This window comes from Lycium ferocissimum, chromosome 7 (assembly GCF_029784015.1).
Source record: "Lycium ferocissimum isolate CSIRO_LF1 chromosome 7, AGI_CSIRO_Lferr_CH_V1, whole genome shotgun sequence".
Taxonomy (NCBI): Eukaryota; Viridiplantae; Streptophyta; class Magnoliopsida; order Solanales; family Solanaceae; genus Lycium; species Lycium ferocissimum.
The window spans coordinates 19,886,841-19,910,260 of NC_081348.1; the positions used below are offsets into that span (position 1 = coordinate 19,886,841).

Here is a 23,420-nt window from a genome sequence, read left to right on the forward strand (position 1 = left end):
TTTGAAACAGCTCCATCATTTCCTTCCGATCCAACTAAATAATAACCCATAAAAATTCCCTTTTCCCCCAATACGTAGGTTTGAAGTTTGAGGAATCGGGGGAATAAAGGATCTTATGGGTTATTATTTAGTTAGATTCAGTTTAAATGATGGAACGGGTTTAAATAATGATTTCGGGTTATTTTAGGGGATAATTTCCGTCAAGACAGGGGTATATTTGAAAACTTTAAGGATGAGAGGGGTATTTTTTACCCAAAATAAGTTCGGAGGATATTTTTAGCCATTTTTCCAAAGTAGAGGGGGTATTTTTGACCCTTTTCCCTTTTTTTTTTTTTTTAGGTATGTATATAACAATTTTGATCCTTTAAGTTTGCTAAAAATTGACACTAATAGACTACGTCAAATATTTGCTGAACTTAATTTGTTAGATTTGATGAGAACTATGGGAAAAAAAAATTATACAGTGTATAGTTAGGGGATTATTAGGCCTTTAGATGAGGAAATTTGAAGAAAATGACACAAATGGTCCCCCTAGGTTTTACTTTAGGTTCAAAATAGTCTTTTAGGTATGTATCCAACAATTTTGATCCTTTAAGTTTGCTAAAAATTGGTACTAATAGACTACGCCAAAATTATACAGTGTATTCTTAAGGAATTATTGGGCCTTGAGATGAGGAATTTTGCTTCTTTTTCCTTTTTTTTTTTAATTTAATTTTGGGGGGTGGGGGGGACTCAAAAAAATATCCAAAATTTCTAAAGGGGATGAAGGAAATTTTGAAACAATTCTGATCGGGGAATTGCCAATTTTTGGGTTAATAGCACTTTTAGTTTCTTGTTTATTGATAAATTCTGATTCTGGTCATTATAATATCTAACTAAACCTAGTTAACCTTTAATTATGTAAATATGTGTATTTTTATCCCTTAATTATATAGGAAACTAGTTGCATGGGGCCCGGAACATAAAAAATATCATTTAAAAATATTCTAATTTATGTTATATTTTTCGATTGCATAATTAAATTAATCTAGCAACATGTTAATCATGTCTTGTTGGTAAGTCTGCATAATTATTAAAGCTTTTTAGTCACATAAGTGAATAATTTCTAAAGAATAAATTATTTATGAGGAAGTTAGTTTGGAAGGACAGTTGACAAATATAAAGGGACACAAGATTCGATATTCACTAAAGAAGCAACACTTTGGATGTTTAAAACAAATAAAGCGTGGTCACACCCTAATTTCCGATAGGGCGTGATGGGCACCCGACCCTTACTTAGGGCCGAGCGAACCCGCTGACTCTCGTAATACACATAACCATACTGGGCCCGCAAATCATGTCAAAATACATAAGGAAATTTTTTTTTTGAAAACAAACATGTCCTTCATCTTTGTCAAATCAAGCAAAACTAACATCGTATAAAATCTGTAAACATGTGAAGTTCGTAACGAATGCATAATAATACATCGCTTATATAGCCGCTTGCAAAACAAATCGACATATCATACACCGACACGCCTCGCAAAGTCTCTAACATAACTCCGTATATCATAACTTTAACACTCGATCGGCAAAGACTCCGAAGAAAATGGAGCTCGCCAATCCCGCTGAAACATCTTCAACTCATCTGTATGTACCGCGCACGAAACGCACCCCCCGAAGAAGGGGTCAAGACGGAATATGTATCGAGCATGTAAAGCATGAAACACAAGTGCACGAAAGATCATGTCAAGTACCGATAGTACGTAAAATGAGCACAATAGCCGAATACCAAAGTACTTTGCGCCCGAAACGCAAATCGTACATCGCAGGTACAAAGACCAATATACTAATCCGAATGCCAAAATGCTTATTTCCGAAATACAAATCATACATATACATACCGTAGCACATCATAACATCATAACTTATCATATGAGCTGACTTTAACCGATGTGGGATTCGCCTAAACCAACGGATTTGCCTAAACCAATGTGGAATTTTGCCTCATCATTGGGTTTGCCCCACCACTGGGTTTGCCCCACCATTGGGTTTGCCCCACCACCGGATTTGAAACCAACTGATCATATCATCATATATCATATCGTATCAGACTTCGTGTCACATCATACTTCGTGTCACATCATATTTCGGAATACATATCATACTTCAGAATATACACCATACTTCAGAATACACATATATAACATATAACGTGTCCCGCCCTCCGCCGAGGGACTCGGTGAACGTAATCATCATATCATCATCATATACATACATATAGCGTGTCCCGCCCCTCGGTGAGGACTCGGTGTATAAGCGTGTCTCGGCCTCCGGTGAGGGACTCGGTGTATAGCGTGTCCCGCCCTCTCGCGAGGGACTCGGTGTATAGAATCATGTCATCATCATATCATCATATACATAGCGTGTCCCGCCCTCTATCGAGGGACTCGGTGTAACGACAATATCATACGCACAAAGCGAGTAGTGAGAAGCCACACACACATAATCATCATTGCCCACTCAACAGAATAATCAAATCGAACCTTCATGTAAAGCTAACCATTAGTCGACTCTCACTTAAAAGCCAAACAATAATCAAATCAAGTTTCCTCCGAAGATCGCTCGGGAACGGATCAAACAGAACTTTAGAAATCATAGTTTCATATCAAAATCATATGCATAAAAATCCTTATTTCAAACTCGACAGACAAATAAGTAATCATACTCGGGGGTCGGAAGCATAGCCACATTAAGCTTTTTTTCAAAAATAGGTCGTTAGAACCAAACATAGAAAAGTCGTGGGACCCACGGACGAGCGTCAACCCAATCCGGGCCCGCCTATGAAAATCAAAGTCATTACTCGTCATGAAATCATTTGCGAAGATATCAAAGCGATCCGAGTCCTTTCTTGAAAGTTACGGGCGTTCGTAGTTACAAAACTCTTTTTTTGAAAACAAACTTTTTATACAACATTTGAAAACCAATCATACAAAGACATATAAACCATCTAAGGATGCCATCATCAAGAAGCAAATAAGCATCGTAAACATGCTCGGACTTTAAGAATAGAATTACCCCCGAAGCTCATAACATATCATAACTTAGCCATATCTAAGACATGCTAAAAGAAGGAAAGGTAAGCTTTACATACCTCGGTCGCTCCCTAAGCTAACCCAACTCAAGTCTCGGCTCCAAGGTCTACATAATGTCAATAGATATCGAACATTAGTTGAAGACATTTAGGAATTCAATTCCAAACGAACATCAAATTCTACGAAATTTCGACAAAGATTTCCCCCCGTAAATACACCAACCCCCGAGATTTCAACTCGGCCCAAATCCATCAACAACAACACCAACAACTAAAATTTTGTTCACGGTTTTGGTTAAAACCAAAACCAAATCGAAAATTTAACCAAACCGACTAAAAAAATCGACATTTGGTTTGGTTTGGTTTTAAATTTAAAAAACCGATAATATTTGGTTTGGTTATGGTTATAGTAAAAAATAACCGAATAAATAACCGAACCAAAACCGATAATTATATACATAAAATTTATAATTATTTATATGTATAATATTAACTTTTCATAAATAATTAAAGATATTTTATACCTTTTAATTATTAATTTAATTTTGGTCTACTTATTTTTAAGGCCCATGTCTTAAAAGAATACGTCAAAGTCAACAATCCAAGCCCAACTCTAATAAGTCGTAAGCATAAGGGTAAAAAGTAAAAATTCTACTATCTCTTTTCATTTTACATTGCCATCAGCATGTCTTTCCCTCAATATGCAAAGAAAGTTCGCCCTTGTGGGCCGTGAGGAAAAAAGAGCTTCATAAAAAATTTGAAGAATGTAGAGAGAGAATATTTGAATTGTCACGGCTAGTCATAAATTGAAAAACCGAACCAAACCGAACCAAACCGACAATAACCAAACCGGTGGTTATTATTTTACTTGGTTTGGTTATGGTTTTAGACATTTAAAAACCGACTAAATTGGTTTGGTTATGGTTTTAACCAATAACCGACCCAAACCGAACCATGAACACCCCTACCAACAACCAAACTAGCAACATTAATATCCAATTCCAACGCATTCTAACATTAAATACACTTCTTTATATAATTCAACAACATTCATTATTTTCCATTCAACTACTCACATCCAAACCAATATCAACGTTTATACCTTCGATTACTAATCCAAAACCATTCAAACAATATTCAAGAACGCTTTAAACAATTTACACAAATTTCCAAACAACCAAAACCATATCCCAACTCACCCGAAAACAACATAATCTACACCCTTCTTTTCTCAAATTCATGAATTACATTAACAACCCATACTTTAACAATGTCACTTCCCTAACCACAAAAATTACATAAAATTCACATTAACTTCCAAACCAACCCATAACCAACACAACATCGCTTTAAGTCATTAAACTTGCATTTTTTTCCTCATAGAACCCATAATGACGACAACTAAAATACTAACGACAATTTGTTCATTCTCAACCACACAAAGGGACCATTTTCGGCCAACATCATACACACACATCAAGATGACTTTCATCCTTTTCTTCACACTACAACAATCAAAACATGCTAATTAGAATTAATACATTACTTCTAACACAACACACACTCGACGCCAACCACCACCTACACGGCCTCAACTCCAACATGGTTTCGTCATGAATTTCTTCCATTTTAGCATACTACAACACATATAAACCATTTATAACACATAAACACAAGATTAAACTCACCTTTCTTCACAACTTCTCAACTTGCTTAAAGTTGGCCAAGGATGAAAACGAGTAATCTAACTTCCAACAACGCTTCCACGTTAATAAGCACCCTTCAATTAGTAGGAAAACTAGAAGAAAATAATTTTTCTTCATCAATTTCTCATGGCCAAATTTGGCCATGTAGGCCGAATGTACCCCTGTTTCTCTCTTCATGTTTCTTGAATTTTCTCTAAGCTTTAAATGTTGGAAGATGACTAATTAGTCATCCTTATACACATATATATACTTAACCCCAACAAATATAATATGCACACATGGCCCCCTCATAATTTGCACTAATTAAATTTGGCCAACCAAGAGGGAAGAGGGCCACACCCACACATGGCCACATATGGCCATTTTCATGAAATAATAAGTTTTCAAAATTTCACTTCTAGCCTCAAATTCTCATAAAATGCTCAACTTTCCATAATTCACTTTTAACCCCAAATTTTCCTTATTCCAAATTTACCCTTAACACTCCATACCAATGCAAAGATGAATATGCAACTTGTGCATTGAAACAAAAATCAACAAAAATCGAAAATCAAAAGTCTTCTCCATAACTTGTCGCAACCAACTTAGAATATTCCAACGTACAAAGTACGGGGTATAACACGTGTGTTCCGTATGAAGGGAAATATTTTGTTCAATTTTTTTTTTTCAATTTTTCATTTCAAAATTTTTGAAAAACTTTTTTTTCTAGAAAAATGGCTTCCTTAATAGAAGTAGAAAAATCAAATTTCACGATTGGGTTTCACATTCATTGTTTCTTGTCTACCATCCAATACACCTCACCTTCATTTCCACCATTGTAGCTCCCATCCCCACCAACCATTACCCCACATTCCCACCCCCACCTCCCATAGTACTTGTCTAGGTTATAGACAAATAATTTAGCATAATATTTTTGCTTACGTACCGAAGATAAGAAATTAAGTAAGCAACACACTTGTTTTCCTGGAAAATATTGCTAAAACAATAATTTTCGTGAAAAATATTTTATTCATACCGAACACACCCAAAGAGAAGAATATGGGGTACTAATTGTAATTAGTACAATCTCATAAATGTTTTAATTGGAAATGAAATTGTGACTCCAAAGTTACATGAATTTTATCAAAATGTATGATAATAAGAGATAATGGCCAAAAACACACCTGAGCTATCACTTTTCCGTGAGTTTCCTACGTGAACTATCATGTGTGCGAGTTTCCTACTTAAACTATCACCGACTATTTAACAAAACACGCGTCAACTATGAGCTATTCCATTTTTTGACCTCAACTATTCAGATAAGTTGAGGTAAGTTTGACTATTATCGTCTCAAATTATCTATCGGTTTTTCATTTATAAGCTCCTTAAGAAATTAAGATTATGAGAGGTATTTGACTACTTTACCCTTAGTTATGTCTAAGTTATATACTTCCTCCGTCTCAAATTATATCTGTCGCTTTTTTTTATTTTACAAGCTCCTTAAGAAATTATAATTACGAGGTTTATTTGACTACTTTATCTTAGTTATGTCTAAGCTATAATCTCTCCCATTAAATGTTTATCTATTTATGTGTCATCTTCATTAATGACAAAATTCTAGTATGAAGGGTAAAATGAGAAAAAATGATGAATTGCGCCTTGAACTTCTAAAGCGACATATAATTTGAGATAACTATTTTTAGTAACCACGACAGATAATTTGAGGTAGGGAATAATAATTATGTAGTTACTTAATGATAAGGGTAGGATAGGCGAGAAATTAATAAATCTTTTGTGATTTGCTTAAATAGACAAATAAAAAATTAATATAAGGAACATGTAAAAAAAAATGGAAGGACTTATCTAATAAGGGACAAGAAGATATTGAAAAATTTAATATATATGGTGTAAATTTAGTCCGATTATAAAGTCCTAAGTGGGAACTGTCATAAGAAAATGAATGAGAAAAATAAAAATATATAAGCAAAAAGTAGGACCTCATTGCTCAAAGAATGATGTGAGGACTACAAAAACTTGAATCCTCCCTTATATATAATACTAATAATAGTAATATGGTATTTTGGACTATTTATAGAATTATATTACGGAGAAGTATGAAGTGAGGATACAAGATTAGCATAATATATGGTAATTAAGGGTGGAAAAATCATTACATAGAAACATTTTTATCTATCTATCTATCTAAAGCACGAATAATTTTCGCTAAATGTTGAACGATGAAAATATCCTTTAAATGTTGATCGACTTTTATGCCCTTAATTATTTACACAACACTATAACATTAATGTACAAAAACGTAAATTACTTCATTACTTGTATAGTCCAAATCAAAATATAAAATGGCGTAAGACTATTCGTAATCAAAATCTTATAAAAAGCAAATCCGCAACTATAGGAATTCTCTGAGACTCCTTTCAGTAAGACTATTTGTAATCAAATTGTTGGAGATTGTAGTTTTTTCAGATTTCAAAGTTAAATATTGTAATTAAATTTTGCAATAAAGTTAATAATGATCACTAAGAATTTTATTCGATATGAAGTTATATATTTACAGTAATAAAAGTCACAAAACAAATACAAGGAAATAATAATAATATTTTGTTTGAAGCTTATTGAATTTTATTTCAACGGACCAAAATATTGATCGGCATTTATGTCCTTAAAAAGCTAGATTAGTTAAAAATAATAATCATATTGGATAAAATAGTAATATCTAGACTTTGCCTAATGGTAGATATCCAATAGTAATATCTAGACTTTGCCTAATGGTAGACTTTGAATTTAACTAAAATGTTGACTAACATGAATTCTTATGGACTCCTAATAGGAATCCACTTTGCTTTTTATTCATATATCAATATCAATTCGATTTTTCTCAAAGAGTACTAACTTCATCTATATTAGGAATTCAAGAGGGTTAGGAATTTTGGGCTTTGGCACTAAAGTTCCGCAAAGCTGCTGTACTCGACTGTTGGTCCGCCTAAAACACGGTAAGCGCTAAAAGGTCTATAAATCTATAAAAATACATGCTTAAGATTCTAATACTCTGTTATTGCTAAATTCTGAACAAAATCATATTTTTAAGATTATATTGTAACGAGTCGATCCTGAAAAAGGAAGATTATTTTTAGTAAATGACCTGAAAAAAAATGAGTAGGGGGAAAATATTTATAGAATAAAACCTTATATCGATTATATCATTTTTTTTGTAGATTATTTATATGGATTTTAGTTTATCATTTATTAAATCATTGAAGAATAGTTAGTTTCATCAAGAAAATTATAAATTAACTGAGATCATGCTAAAGACTTAAATCTTAATATTATGGCTGAGGCTTATGTGCAAGGCACGTAAATAAAGACTAATTGTATATAAGAGAGAATAGGTTAAAACTCACCTAAATGGTCATCATTTTGCGAGTTTCTTGCCTAAATTGTTGGATTAAAAAAATTCTTTTAGATTGAAAATCCCCCAGTGATGTGGCAAAATGTTTGGGATAGTTCGAGAGCACGTGGGAGGTGGAAAAAGTTTTAAAATGAGTCCACCCGGCCTATTTGAGTTCATGGTAGTTCAAGGGGGGGGGGGGGGGGGTTGTAGACACCCAATAGTTTAGCATTTATGAAATCAGTAAAATAGTGATAGTTTATGTGGAATTTTAACATATCCACTCAAATTCTTTTCACGTGTACTGTCATTGGAACTTTTTGGAAGAAATTTTGGAGCGTTATGTTCATGCGGCATACCATAATCCTCAGGAGATATTTTAATTTTGAGTTCATGACGGTTTGTAAATGCCCAATAATTTAGGTAAGAAACTCGAAAAATAATAATAGATTTACGAAGATTTTAACTTTGTTCACTTTATGTAAAAGTGTGAGTTAGATCCGTTCAGGGTATTAATTTAAATAACAGTTACTTTATGGGTTAAAAAATTGGTCCAAATTTATGTGTAACTTGAGCGTTACAAGTTGCAATATTTATTGTATACATTAATCATATGGGATATTTTCCGATCAATACTACGATTGTGATGTGTGTCTACATCAAAGTTATATCTAACAAAATGATAACTTAATCTAAGGAAGTCATTATTAAAAAAAAAAAAAAAAATCGCAATCTGATTAGGTGTCGCATAAGTGGTAAAACTTAAGCATTGAGACTTTTTTAAAGAAAAATGTCAAAGTGAAGTCAAATCACACAGTTAGTCAATTTCATTTCATCGAACATACTTCACACCTTTAAACCTGGAGGCATGGGGGGTTGTTTTACCGGGAGGACTTTAAGCCCATTAATTTTTCTTAAGTATTTCAAAATAAACTATACTTAGAAGTATGAAAATTTACAATTTTAATATAAAATTTCTTTCTCTGACTATACAATGTATATTAACTCAAACGAGATTTCTTTGTTGAGTATGCATAATTCCATGTTACAATTTATTTTTATTTTTTACCCGTGTTCCGTATTCGCATCTGAGCCCCGACTGATTTAGATTCGTGTCGTGTAAGTCCAACGCTCTATCCTTAATTAAAGGTGTTGCGTCGAAGTACTAGGAATAGAATTGCTTTTAATAAACACCGCTTTAATATTCGCGAAATAGGACTTCCATGCATAGACAAATTCAGACTCGAACATTAATCGAGTTCAGAACTTTAATACAACATAGTTAATGAGTTCAATTCTTTGTATTTATTTAATAAATTTTTAACATATATACAAGGTTTGAATCAAAATTACCTTGTTCGGATAAACCCACGAGTTTATCTTTGGATCGATCCATGTTATAGGTTGTAAACTTTGAATTAATCAAATTAAAACAAATATAAATACATTTGAATGAGAAATCAAAAAAGTTCGAAGACTATTCCTGTCTTTGTTGGTGAAATGCCAAACAATCTTCCTTCCTGACAACATAGATATATGTCATCGTTATACAGAAGTTTTTTGACACTATGATACTTCTTACACCAATGCAATTATGAAGAGGCAACCGAATAGAAAGAAAAAAATAAGGACCAAAAAAACAAAGACAAGAAAGATTACAAAGAAGAGGTAACCGAATAGAAAGAAAAAAAATAAAAGACCAAAAAAAAACAAAGACAAGAAAGATTACAAAGAAGAGGTAACCGACTAGAAAGAAAAAAATAAAGGACCAAAAAAACAAAGACAAGAAAGATTACAAAAAAAGAGGTAACCGAATAGGAAGAAAAAGATAATTGGACAAAAATAACAAAGACAAGAAAGATAACATAGGAGACAAAATCAGTTACTGGACTTGTCTTTTTCTTTTTTTGTTTAACTTGTTTTTTTATTTTGGCTTCAACCTCTTAAATCGAATTGGGATGGAAAATTTTAGGACGGAAACTAGAATTAGTAGGAGCTGAATTGGTAACTTATCAGGAATTGACAAAATGAGTTCAATTTAATGAAGTTAGAGGGAAATGAATGCAATTTATCTAAGTAACTAATTTCTCGGCACGTGCATATATCCCTTTGAACTGTCATTAATTTATTGCACAGAATAATCCCCATTTGATTGTTAAATATTTTATCATTATATATTTAAATTAATTTTATTTACAAGGTAATTATCACTTTCTTAAAATAAAAAAAAAACAAAAAAAAAAACAAGTAACCTAGATTATTCTATTAATGTAATATAGTTGGTTAAAATTTTGTTTGAACCTCCCGTACTATTTTAAAAGAATAGTAGTAGTTATTCTACTCGACAACTCAAATTTGTTATTCATAAAACGTAGTGCTTACAAAAATATGTGGTCGTATCAGTAAGTATGTGATATTCTTCATCCATGAGTAATCATAAAATAATTATTCATTCTGTATGTATTAAGAGTAGATATAAACTTTTGTTAATTACTATACATAATAAGGGTCAATCTAATTTTAGGACAATGCTGGGTTACATTACAATTGAGGGTTACCAACTAAAAGTCGTCTCTTCCAAGTTTGTCCATATATTTGTCTTTTATTATTTCATCATCTATAGGGTAATATAAAAATATCAAGGCACTTTCAAGCCTTTTTTTTGGTAATACAAAATCCCTTAGATTAACTTTTTTGGAGGTGATATGACATGTACTATAACTTCTTCGTATGCTTTATTTTTACTCCAACTTTATTTCTTTATTAAAGGTGTCACATCCAATTTTGGTAAATTTAAAATTTTTTAAGGTCCTCATAAAATGCTTAAGAAATTGTGAATTGTGATGATGTCAACTAAAAAAATACGCCACTATGCATAATTAGAATGGGAGAATACATCATATTTGCAGTTACCTTAATTAAGACATGTATTGCACAGAAAAGTTGAAATTTCTCTAATTAACAGCTCTTTGATTGTTTAGTGTGAAACTTTGAAATTCGACGGATAAAATTGGTCTTCATTTGAATTAGATAATGTTACCTAGTTTATTTATTTTTATCTAAATCACTTGTTAACAATATTAAAATTTGAATGTTTTCATTGGCATGTTGTGTTGGTTTGTATGTTTATTAGCTATATCGTTCATGTTTTAAAAAATGAACTTTTTTCGGATATTATTTGGTGTTTTATAATATTTTATTTTTAAAATTTAATGCATGAGTACTTAATAATATTTTCTATACATAACATACAATGTAAGTTGTAGCTTATACTCAATTCGTCTAAACAAGCATACTACGCGGTCAGTCAGTTCAATTTTTGGTGTGAATTCATAAATATGTTTCTTAATATATATATTTACATTTAATAATTACTCACTTCATTCCAGTTTATGTGATATATTTTAATTAGGCACGAAGCTAAAGAAAAAAAAAAAAGAATTTTGAAATTTGTGGTCCAACATAAGTCATAGATATTTGTGTGGTTGTAAATCATTTCATTAAGATAAAAGGGAGTAAATGTTTTATGTTTTTGGAGTATTTTTTTTTCCGGGCACGTAAAATTTTTTTTTAGGCAATGTTTGTCAGCATAGAAAGGGAGAAATGGTTATTTAACCCTTCATAAACTTTTTTAGTTTTATGAACCTTTTACAAGAGATCTTTATTTTTTACACATAAGAGATCTTACACACATAAGAAATCTAAAAAAGTCATTTTGTTCTATTCAAATTGTAAGAGGCTAAGAGATCTTATTTCCTCCATAGGAAAATATGGTTAAATAAAATACGAAGCATTTAATCTTCATTTGTGTTTGAAAAATAATTAAAATATACATTTTATAAAAATAATGTTCACTAAATTAACAAAAGGAAAAAATGTCATTTTTTCATTTCATCACATAGATTTTTATAAAGTAAAAGGAAAGTCTAATTATATTAAGAAAAGTAATTAATTTTCTTCATCTTTTCGATATACTTTATATAATTCAATTGAAATTAACATCTACAAACATTAGTAAGTATAAATTTTATTTTATTTATTTAAAAGTAATCTTTGTTTATAGTAACCTCATTAAAATCTCAGCAAAAGAATAAATATAGCATATATAATTGATGTCACTAGAACCAAACTATTTTTCTTCTTGTTGGAAGAAAACGTTATAGTATATTGGATGTTGTTAAAAAAAAAAAAAAAAAAAAAAAAAAAAGAGAGAGATTTTAAATCATGTATTTGTTTGAAGGTAAAAAAAATAAATCTAAAGTGATACAATATTAAAATGCGGAAACGAAACTAACAAAAATTAAAAGGATAAAGATAAACACAAGTGGAGAATTGAAAGAAAACTATGGATTTTATGATATTCAAAACCTTCGATCAATGGAATCCAACAAAGCACCAAACTCCTAAGCAAACCTCAAGGGAATTAGATTCCCTTGCAATCCACCTCTTAAACAAGGTTCAATCACAAGCTTCACCAAGCTCTTAAAACTCAAGAGTATAGTCAATAATATTCGAGACAATCTAAGGAATGAAATGACCTAAACTATCTATTTATAGCTCTAGGCTAAGTTATTACATAAGAGGCCTTAAAGTGGTTCTCAAGTTTGCAAAAATATCCAAAAATGTAAGACCGGCACCATCCGCTGCAAAACTTGCGAAACACAGGTTGAATCTATAAGCAACACCTGTGAAACTCAGGTTGAACATGCATGCTCAGAATCCTCTCTGTCCGCTGAATCTTCTTGCGTTTAATCCATGGCTCACAAGCACCACATGCGACATCATCTACGAGCCCCAGGTGGTGTCTTCGCTTCCTTCCTTCACCATTTCGTCCTCCCATGCAATCATCAACTCTTGAAATTCCCGGGAAGGCATCAACGTATGTCGTACGTCCCTCTTCATGAACAGTCCCTCGTAAGGCTTGAAAGTTTTTGGCTTGGCTCCTCGTAAATGGCCTTGAGGCAACCTGAATTGCATCATAAAGGAGAAAAAAAAGAATTTTTGTTCAATTTTTAAATATTTTTGTGCAATTTAAATATTTGGAAAGTCTTTAGTTTTTAAGAGTTTGGGAAAATGGAGAACTAGTCTTTTAATAATTTAATGCCATAAAGAGCAGGAAAAAAATAAGTAATTACAAATTCAACTTTTGATCTTAGTTATGGGCACGTGCCAAATGCCACTAGTATAACTATATATAATGGGTAAAATTTTAAGTTTATCCATTTTAAGTTATCCATTCACGTTTAAATATTATATACATTAGAATAGGTATAACTTTTGTTAATGTAGTTATATATAATCAGTAAAATTTTAGATTTAACATTCTATATTTTCATAATTGTGATATTCGTCGTGTTAAAATATAGTTCCATTTTCTTAAAAATAGCAAAGGCTTGTGAAATACACTGCATTTTCAAGTTTACTTAAGTATAAAGATCGTATATAGAGGGCAGGCCACTGTGAATAAGAGTCAATACATGAGCAATACTCCTGAAGAACGAATTTTCTATAATTATTTTTTGGGGATGAAAAGAACATACAACAGGAATATCGCCTATAAGAAAATATTAGACGAGATATGCTTCATTATATATTTGCACCTCATAATATCAAATTAATTAAGAAAAAAGTAACATGTATCTAAATAAACTTTAATTGTTCATCTTTGTAAATTCAGACTATATCCAATCATCTTGACTTCGACATATAAATTACTATTCCACGATGCACAATAATCATCCAAAGACACTTATATTTTATTTTTTCATATCTAGTATTATTTACTCAAATTATATTTTAATAATATTAATATTATTTGCAATATCCTGTTCCATAACTCACCTTTCACGTGCAACACAAGTGCGAGAGACTAGTCTAAGTAGAAGCAGCTGATAACGTCCAAATCCACTCCTCAAAGAGAAAGTGTACACGGTCGTCACAATATAATTTACCCAACTATGAGTTGGGGTCGATCCCACAAAAAACAATATAAAGACGATTAAGAAAGTTAAGGATTTATCAACAACTAAGTTAAGCCAAACGCATTTTCAATATTTGGTTTTTTTATTTAAACACTAACAAAGACAAAACTAACCTAGAAAGCGGGTAAAGTGATTAACGGCCACAAAAGCAAAGGAAAACAAGAGAAAATACTCTCAAATAATGATCCAATGTATTTTACAGTTTTACAACTAAGCGAGTTTATGTTAATAGATAATGATTTTTAAAATCTCATTGAAAGTCTTCCAACCAAATCAATGAATTTCACTCTAAGCTTTTTCAAGCCTTAGAGTATGAAATTAAGCACAATCAATTTAACCTCAAGTTAACTATCTTCTTCCGAGCTCAAGTTATTAGATGAGGTTTAAAGCCCCAAATCCTTGCTGTTTACTCTTTACCTAACCCTTACTTCCTATTCCCAGCAAAGCCAAGGTAAAATGGCACACTTAATGTTTGCAACCACTAAATGACATTAAAGCTTGAAGAGTAAATAGAGAAACATTAACACACTTCATTAGAAATAAAAATTGTTTAATACATAAGCAAAACAAGAGATTCAATCCAAACTTTAACATATGAATGTTTGCATAAACAAGATTAAAGTGACGGAATAAAGTGCTACACACTTAGATATACAATAAAAGCAAGAGTTGAAAAATGGGTAATGAAATTCTCATTGAGTTCTCCAAATCTTCAAACCCTAGGTGTAGCTTCTTGTTCCTCCACTTGAAAGAATGGCTAAAGATGAAAGTGATTTCACTCCTAAGTCTTCCTTATATAACTGCACAATTTTCCAATCAAAATATGTCCAACACTTTAGCCATATTTACATATCTGGCCATATTTGCACTTTTAGCCACTTTTTTCGTTTTCTCCAATTTGGCCTCTTTTAATTTGTTTTCACTTGATTTCTTTTCCGATCACTTCTAAATCACATAAACATGTAAAATAGGAGTAAACTAAATTAAATACACTATTTTCTCAATCAAACACAACAAAAATCTAAGCTTAAAGTAGAGATAAATTGGTAAAAATGCCGATTTTGATGGAGATCAAATGGTTGTTCACGTACCTTTACCCTTGAAGGCTACCAACTTATCAGCAGCCAATCAATACAAAATCATTTATGAATTCATTGCTTTATTTTCCTTTCTACTATTTTTTCTTTCCATTTTTCATCATTTACAACGAAAACTTCTGGCAATAAAAGTATTCACAAGTTATATAGAATGATTTTAATTTTAATATAACAAAAAGAAACACTTGATATATTTTATTGATAGTCTTGGTCATTTCTCATTGTTCTCGAAATAATAGAATAGTAAATTTATTGAAAACATGGATGAAAAGTGTAATAGACCCAAAGATATCAACAGCTAAAAAAAATTGGGGTACAAAATTTGTGATTCAATCTTTCAAGTTAAATAACTTTACTAATATATAGAAATCGCTTGACAAGCAGTTGATGCTCGTCATGCCTGATTCTGTTGCTAAACTGGCCATTCAACAGTTAGATTTCTACTGCCATTTCAGAAGTTTTAAAGTGCCGATTCTTTATACCAATAGCCCAACACATGATCTTTTATTCTAAGCAGCTGAAGTCAACACTTGATGTAATGAATTTATACATTTTTTGAAAAGTTCAATAATTTTGCAACTCCTTTGTTCTCCATATCGTATGTACTCTCCTTCATTTTCTTATATTTTTTTGTAAATTTACTTATGATTATTTTCTTCTTCTCTCGTACTTCTTTTACTATCTCTATTATATTTGATATCACGGTATCTTCACGTGTTTCTCTTAAGCAAATAAGGATTTGGGTGAACCTAAAGTTTTACTTGGAAGAGATTTTATTCTCAATCTATTTATTAAATTCTTCAACGAAACAAATTCTTTCCATTATAATTTTCTTTTGTGTACCTTCCTATTTTTCTTGTTATCTAGTGTTAATTTGTTAATTCCACTATTTTTTTAAAAGAAAAAAAAACCCGAGGGGTTATTTTATATTATCAGAAAAATGAGAGTCCAACATAAATAAATAAAGAATGCAAAAAACGTAAATAGGAAAGAAAAATTTGTAAAGCCCCAATTTTGTTGAAAACATCGAGAAGCTCGTTGATCTATCCTCTTTGGTTGATTTCAAAAAGAAAATTTGGAGAAATTGATCTCTACTGTTGTTAATCTGAGCTCCGATATCGCGATTTTTGCTCATCCTCATCACATTCAGCTGCATACGATCTTGTATGTATCTAAATAAACTTTATTGTTTACCTTCTTAAATTCAGACTGTATCCAATCATCTTTACTTCGACATATAAATTACCATTCCACGATGCACAATAATCATCCAAAGAAATTTATATTTTATTTTTTCACATTTAGTATTGTTTACTCAAATTATATTTTAATACTATTAATATTGTTTGCAATATCCCGTCACATAACTCACCCATAACTCACCATTCATGTGCAACGCAAATGCGAGAAACTAGTCTAAGTAGAAGCAACCAATCAATACAAAATCGTTTAAGATTTATTGCTTTATTTTCCTTTCTACCATTTTTTCTTTCCATTTTTCATCATTTACAACGAAAACTTCTTGCAATAAAAGCATTCACAAGTTTTTATTTTATTTTAAAATAACAAAAAGAAACACTTGATATATTTTATTGATAGTCTCGGTCATCTACTATTTTTCTCATTGTTCTCGAAATAATAGACTAGTAAATTTATTGAAAAGATGAGTGAAAAGTGAAAGAGACTCGAAAATATCAACAACAGAAAAAAAAAATTGGGGTACAAAATTTGTGTTTCAATCTTTCAACTTAAATCACTTTACTAATATATAGAAATCGCTTGACAGGAAGCTGATGCTCGTCATGCCTGATTTTGTTGCTAAACTGGCCATTTAACAGTTAGATTTCTACTGCCACTTCAGAAGTTTTAAAGTGCCAACTCTTTATACTAATAGCTCAACACGTGGTCTTTTATTCAAGATAGCTGGGAAGTCACCACTTGATGTTAAGAATCTATACATATTTTAAAAGTTACATAATTTTGCAACTCCTTTGTTCTCCATATCGTATGTACTCTCCTTCATTTTCTTATATTTTTTTGTAAATTTACTTATGATTATTTTCTTCTTATCTAGTACTTCTTTTACCATCTCTATTATATTTGATATCACGGTATCTTCATGTGTTTCTCTTAAGCAAATGAGGATTTGGGTGAACCCAAAATTTTATTTGTGAACAGATTTTATTCTCAGTCTATTTATTAAATTCTTCAACGAAACAAATTCTTTCCTTATAATTTTCTTTTGTGTACCTTCTTGTTTTTTTTTTGTTATCTGGTGTTAATTTGTTAATTCCACTATTTATTTAAAAGAAAAAAAAACCCCAAGGGGTTATTTTATATTATCAGAAAAAATGAGGGTCCAACATAAATAAATAAAGAATGCAAAAAACGTAAATAGGAAAGTAAAATTTGTAAAGCCCCAATTTTGTTGAAAACATCGAGAAGCTCGTCGGTCTATCCTCTTTGGCAATTTCAAAAAGAAAATTTGGAGAAATTGATCTCTACTATTGTTAATCTGAGCTACGACGTTGCGATTTTTGCTCATCCTCCTCACATTTTAATAATATTAATATTGTTTGCAATATCCCGTTCCATAACTCACCATTCACGTGCAACACAAGTGCGAGAAATGAGTCTAAGTAGAAGCAACCAATCAATACAAAATCGTTTATTATTTCATTGCTTTATTTTCCTTTCTACCATTTTTTCTTTTCATGTTTCATCATTTACAAGGAAAACATTGCAATAAAAGCATTCACAAGTTATTATTTAAATTTTAAAATAACAAAAAGAAACACTTGATATATTTTATTGATAGTCTCGGTCATCTACTATTTTTCTCATTGTTCTCGAAATAATAGACTAGTAAATTTATTGAAAAGATGTGTGAAAAGTGAAAGAGACTCGAAATATCAACAACAACAAAAATTTGGGGTACAAAATTTGTGATTCAATTTTTCAACTTAAATAACTTTGCTAATATATAGAAATCACTTGATAAGCAACTAATGCTCGTCATGTCTGATTTTGTCGCTAAACTGGCCATTTAACAGTTAGATTTCTATAGCCACTTCAGAAGCTTTATGTGCCGACTCTTTATACTAATAGCTCTACATGTGGTCTTTTATTCTGGACAATAATATATTATAGAGTTCTCTTGTTTATATTGTCATCATTTTCCTCATGTCTTAGCTATCCCTTGTCGGCCAAGATTGTTGGTTTGTATATCCAGAGTTCAGAGTTACAGATGGTACGCTCGGGTTCAAGTAAGGCACCGGGTGTCGGCCACGCCTCCCAGGCTTGGGGCATGACAGATAGCGTACACCATGCCCGTTGGCCTCACGTAACAAGGGAATATGAGAATTATCACGTAAGAAGGGATGCACATTGCACATAGAAGACAAATATTGACAAGTTCATAAAATATGATATCATCTACCAGCACACAACTAGGTCCTAGATTTCTGCGTATCAATGCTCACAACTAATAATTTATCATTGTACACTACCTTTACACGTACATCGTGCCCACACAAGTACTCATCTCAATCACAAGTGTAGGACCCCATTTCACGCCCTCCACCCCTTCAGTATGTATATGCTATATACGCCCTCCAATCGAAATTTTATGAGTAAACCATAACCTACCTTGAAATCTGAACAGGTGCCACGAACCGTCAATACGAGCCCTTTCTTTTCAAATCGCCTTGAAATGCTTTAAATCTCGATCCGAGCAAAGATTAGGTCTTCTCGAAGCTCTACCGTATCCAAAGTTCAATCTAGCAAAATAGTACTCTACGAGGTTAAACGAGTATAACGATACCCATATTGCTTAGTTTTATTGGAACCCAAAATTGTAACTCCGAAACCACAACGGCAAAACTGTCATTTTATTATTAATCGATCTAACCATAACCAATAGAGTCTAAATATAGAAAATGACTCAAAACCAAGCTCAATTCGATTTCCAATTTGATGAAATTCATAATTTTAACTTATCCCAAAAAGTGACCCCGAACTCCGGCGACCAAATCGAAATTTTCCTTTCATAATAGTTTGTTCCAATAGACTTAAATCCAGAAAATCAAGTCAAAAAAACTCCAACTTGACCTTCAATTTCTTATTTTCCCAAAAATCCAACATTGGGTAAAACTCCCCAAATTTTCGACACCCAACCATGAAATCAACTCTAAATAATGTAAGAATTCGATGGAGTACCATGAAATACGGTTTAGGTTCTTACCCCCAAGGAAAATAAGAGAAGAATTCCTCTAAAATCGCCTCAATCAGGGCTCTGAAACTTGTGATAAAAAGTGACTAAATCCCAAAACAAGTGAAAAAAAATGGAGCTGTTGTCTCGACCCAAATATGATGCTATATGATCACGAAACTCACCTTTGACAATCCAAACATAATCCTTCCACCCAAGATAGCCTTTTGAATCACCCAATTTGGCTTTAAAATGAGATAGATATGATATTTGAAGTTTTAAAGGATGTCTGAAATTTAAGGACAAGCTTATGGACATAACTGGTAATTTCAGAATGGTCACAACAGAAAATTCAGCAATTGCAAAATATTAGTTTTAGCACCCGGAACTCTTCCGGAACCTTCCGAACACAAACCATATTTTGCATTATAATCATAAAATACGCTATGAACCTGCTCGGACATACAAAACACCAAAAAAGGTAGTTTTGACCCGATGTTGACTATGGTAAACTCCAAATTCTTAACTCAACTAGTTTCTTAACCAATGACCCAAATCACACCCGAATCCCTCGAGACCCGAACCAGTGGCTCGACTAAGTCATAAATCACATTCCAGACCTAATGGAATCGACGAAAATTCGAAAAAAACGCATTTACCCATGATGTTGACTTTGTTCAGACTACCTCATTTCCTTAATTTAAAAACTTTCATTTTTTATAAATTGACCCGAAACTCACCGATTGCCTTGGAAACTGCTCCATCTATTCCCACAAGTCATAAACATCAAGATGAAACTATGGGAAGGGTATTTTGGGGGAAAAAATTCCAAAAGCTCAAAACGACCAAACGGGTCGTTACATCATCTACCACTTAAACACACGTTTGTCCTCGACCAGTAAAGAAAAGTACGAACGCAACCAAAACATCTTCATTATGAACCTCATACAAGCCTCACAGGGAAGAATTACTTCGATCGCCCCCCTGGTTCACTTTGTCAGTCAAAACTTCCTTTAACTTAGTTCAAAGATCCAAATTTCCATTTTTCCATACCCAAAATTTCTTCCACAGCTGATCCTCATGTATTTGAACTGATTCCGCTCGAATTACCTGATTTTGATTATAGCCACACCTTTGAACGAAATTGATTGATTCCACAATTCCCTCGTAGGCACCACAATCCTTTAGTTGTAGCTACAATCCATTGCCAAACTTGTACCAGTGAAATACTCTGATTCTACTTATCATTCTTCTCACCTTCCAAAGTCGCCTTTAGTACCAAGAATCCGTAGAAAACACGTTGTCACACACCGCAAGTCTAAATCATGACTACCTTTGTGTAAAAGAATTTATGTTTGTTCTGAGCCAATTCTAAGCATTTTCGTCAAAAACTGACCTTATCCAAGATCGATTGTGCTAATTCCAAATCTGTTAGTTTCGTTTCAGCAAGCTGATGCTACTGAGTCAAAACCCTCCATTCAATTCCTCTTAAATCTTCAAACAACATGCTATGCGCATTACCTTATAGATTACCTTGTTGTAATAAATCTGTAGAAAATCAACTCATCACCCTAAAGACTTCCCAGAATCATTTTTACCTCCTCTATACATCACCAAATACCGGTAAACTATTAGAACTTTGTGAATAGTTACCATCAGAAAAATAACATCAAACCCACTTACATACTTTAATGAGACTCTATAACACTGCCGTACGTCTATTCTGAACTGTAAAATTTATCAATGTTGGAAAATGGGTTTGTAATAGCCCAGGCCACTGCTTGTAGAAATTGTCCGCTTTGGAGCCTTCGCCCCTCACGGTTTTAAAACGCGTCTACAAGGGAGAGGTATCCAATCACTTATAAAGCACTCTTCGTTCTCCTCCCCAACCGATGTGGGATTCGCCTAAACTGATGTGGGATTCACCTAAGGCATTTTTTCCAAACAAAACTAAAATTTTAAACTTAAGAAAAATAATAAAAAGTATCTACTACAAGAGCAAGATTATTTAAATGCCAATAATAAATTTAGGATGTTCTTTGGGTTACTTCAATAGCCATACATTTTTCTGGAAATCTATCCATAAGCCACCCATCATTACATGAATAGTGCAAAGTACACAACTCCTCGAATGTCACCAACGGTCACCTGAATTAACTCCTAACCCTTACAAAATAAATTATAGACCTTTCATAAGTTTGTGGTGACTGATTCTAATCTTTTCCTCATGAATACTCAACCATGTCTTTGTCATTCCTGAAAGTAAAACTGAATTCTATCCAAGTCATTAACTTAGTATTGAGGAACTATACCTTATGACTTTGAATCTTCTTGTTTTTCAACTCACACCCGATAAACAAAACTGATAGAATTCAGAAGGATCTAAATACATTGAATCCTCCTTCTTATGCTTTCTCTTAACTCGTTCACCACTCTGAATGCCTCGACTTAACGCCTGCAGCCTCGTACTCCCCTTTCACAACTATTGAATCTCTGAATGTAATACCTTTTTACGCTTTTAGCAAATCCAAAAGTATCAAATCTTGCAATTCATGTGCCTTACCACGCACCAATACTCCCAAGTCTTTAATATTTGAAATACTCACCCATAATATCCAGTCGTCAATGCTTCGACATAATCTACTATCACGAACACAGTCTCTCCACAAAAATATGACTTTAAATTTCAAACTAAAGAGATTTCAAGATTTCCTCTTGTTAATCAACTCTAGCCCATTCATTTAAGAATGCTATGAAATTAACCATCTTGGTACAATGCGAGTCGCCGTCCCATCAATTTTATCAAGTCAGTAATCTAAAATTAGCACCTCACCAGGCTCGAATCGCAAAACCCCATAGCACTTCGTCATAACACTTAGTCAAATTCCGTAGACTTCCTTCTTACAACATATTTAACAATTATACCTAATCAGAATGATGCAAGATAACGCCACCATAATTCACACCTGTCTCAAGTAATCCCGTTGCTTCGAATTCAAATCCTTTCTTTTTCTGAAGATGCACCATACTCCTTCCAATTCGAGATCAAACATGCATTTATCTTAATTCTTCAATTTCCATATTTCATTCACAATCACATTCACCGCTATTGATCGAAAATCACTCAGACCCACTCGAGAGTGTACCGAAAGATCCTACACATTGCAAAATGGATGAGTCAATCCTGGAGATAGTAGTTAGCCACAAATAGTTGTCAATTTTCTTAAGTATAATTAACTACTCTCTTCGTTCACTTTTCTTGTCCACACCCTATGAAGTGCATATTTTACCATGATACTCATATTAATTGGTGTATAGTCTTAATAGACTTGAAAAATAATTTGGAATGAGTAGTTAATGCTAAAGTTAAAACAAGAAAAAGAAATTATCTTTTTCTTTATATACTAAAATTGGCAAGTAAAAGTGAAAATTTACTTTTAGTAAAATGGACAAGTAAAAGTGAATGGGAGTATTAGTTTCCATCTTTACACTTAATAAATATGGAGAGAGATTAATGTGCTGAAAAAGAGACTAATCAATTGAGATCAAATGATAAATAAGAATAATTTAGACTTAAGGGATCATTTCAAATATTATTTTCCTTCCGAGATGAATATGGAGAGAGATTAATGTGACGAAGAAGCTTTAGTGTGAAAGGGCTTACAAGTGTTCAATTTCATAGCTGTGACCGTGGAAATTAACTTTTTTTGAAAATTAATTGTAAATAAAAAGAAAAATTAAGAAAAAGCCATGAAAGAGGATGAGAAGAAGGGGACTTTTTGATTTTTTTTTAAAACAAAAATCTCTGAGGAAAATAATATTGCAAAATTTGAGGAAATTTTAATCGAAATGATCCCTTGAGTCCAAGAGTAACTTTATTTTTATCTTTATTACTTACTCAGGTCCATTTGGATTATAATTTGGCAATTTGCACGATTTCCCTTATTCAGAGGTGATCTTTAATCATT

The 23,420-nt window shown here is 32.3% G+C and overlaps 1 protein-coding gene across 2 annotated transcripts in view; it reads right to left on the reverse strand.

Moving 5' to 3' along the window:
• LOC132063678 (proline--tRNA ligase, chloroplastic/mitochondrial-like) overlaps nucleotides 1-23,420 on the reverse strand; it is a 64,541-nt gene that overhangs the window by 7,562 nt on the left and 33,559 nt on the right. The window lies entirely within an intron of this gene.